The following is a 1970-nucleotide window of genomic DNA, read 5'->3' as shown; positions in this document are numbered from 1 at the left end:
TCCTGGAGAATGCTCTGTGTGTGCTTGGGAAGAATGTATATTATCCTGCCATTGGGTGAAATGTTCTGTATATGTCTTTTGGGTCCATTTGGTCTAAAGTATTTTTCAAATTTGCTGTTTCCTTATTGATTTTTGGTCTGAATATTCTATTCATTATTGAAAGTGAGGTACTGAAGTCTCCAACTGTTACTATATTGCTATCTATTTATCTCTTCAGTTTTGTCAATGTTTCCTTTGTATATTCTGTTCTGATATTGGATGAGCATATGTTTATAATTGTTATATCTTCATGTTAAACTGAATTTTTATCATGATATAATGTCCTTCTTTGTGTCTTGTGGCATTTTTTTACTTAAAGTCTATTTAGTTCTATATAAGTATAGTCATCTCTGTTCACTTTTGATTTCCATTTGCATAGAATGTCTTTTTCCATCCTATCAATAATTATATTTATATTTAAATGGTTAGACCCTCCCCCCCCCAGTAAAAATGCATAGAGTAGATGAAAGATGATCCAACTATATGCTGTTTAAAGAGACATACTTAGATTTAAAGACGCACAGGCTGAAAGTGAAGAAATTGTCAATATTTTCTATTATTTCAATGAGAAAGTATTTCAGCATCCATACTCCTACTACCAATTCTTTAAAGATAAAATTCAGACATGACTGAATCTGGCTTTCTTGCATTTCCATCCTTCTCTCTCTCCTTCTCTTCCTGTTTTCCTCCTACTTTCCCAGAGGTAACCACATAAGTTGGTAGGTGGTATATTATTGTGTATGTTTCTATAAACAACGAATCACTTTTGCATGTGTGTGTTTCTTTATTTTAATTTTCATAAATAGTATCATTTTCCAAATATCCTTCCTCAACTTGCTGTTCTTTACCTAATATTTCAGTTTAAAGATTCATAGCTTGTGTTAGCTGCAGCTCCAGTTCCTTGTTTTCTCTCTGCCTTGGTATTTGTTGTGACTTTACCAACTTTTTAACTCTTCTCTTGGTGAACATTTAGAACCTTTCTAAACTTTTTTTTTTCTTAATTACAGACAATACCACAATCAACAAACCTATACATGTCTTTTTGTGTCTATGTGTCAGAGATTTTCGGAGTAGAATTGTTGGGTCATAGGAAATTGAATCTTCTATTCCACTTAATGAGTCAAATAGGTTGAATGAATGGCCCCAGTCAGTGGCCTCCCTGTATTCATACTCTTTTCCCTGTAATAAAGTTGCCCTCCTCCACTCTGCTTCTGAGTTTGGCCATGTGACTTTCTTTGGCCAGTTAGTTGGTAGTGAATATGATGTAAGCAGAGACATGAAAAGTAATTGTGTACCTCTGCTTGCTCCTGTGCCTGGTTAAGCTTTCTTATGGTTGCTTCTCTGAAACTGCCAGGTGGAATATATCTAGCCTGCTGGAAGGGCATAACAGACACATATAAGAGACAGGTGGAGGAGAGTTCAGGTGTGTCCAAATGGCCAGCCTAGACCAGCTTTCAGCTAGCCACCACCCAATCACGTGACTCATAGAGACTTATTAGATATGTCTAGCTGACCATGGATGCATAAGTGAGCCTATCAGCTTTAATCACTGATCCTTATTTTAAGACATTAAGTTTTAGGGTGGTTTGTTACACAGTATTATTGTATGTAATAGATAATTGACATACTTGATATTGCTTAATATTTTGCCAAAGTGGTTGAACCAATTACCACTTTTCACCAAAGATGGTTTCTTATATCCCCCTAACACTTGATAATATCAGACTTAAATGTCTTTGTCAATAAGATGGTTATGAAACTGTACCTTACTATAGTTTTAATTTTATCTCCATAATTACTAATGGGGCCAGGCATAGTGGTTCATGCCTGTAATCCCAACACTTTAGGAGGCCAAGGCAGGAGGATTGCTTGAGCCCGGGAGTTTGAGACCAGCCTGAACAACATAGCAAGATGCCATCTCTATAAAAAAA

The sequence above is a fragment of the Propithecus coquereli genome, unplaced genomic scaffold (genome assembly GCF_000956105.1).
Source record: "Propithecus coquereli isolate 6110/MARCELLA unplaced genomic scaffold, Pcoq_1.0 Scaffold153, whole genome shotgun sequence".
Lineage (NCBI taxonomy): Eukaryota > Metazoa > Chordata > Mammalia > Primates > Indriidae > Propithecus > Propithecus coquereli.
The sequence above is the reverse complement of the archived record's forward strand: the minus strand, read 5'-3'. Positions refer to the sequence as shown.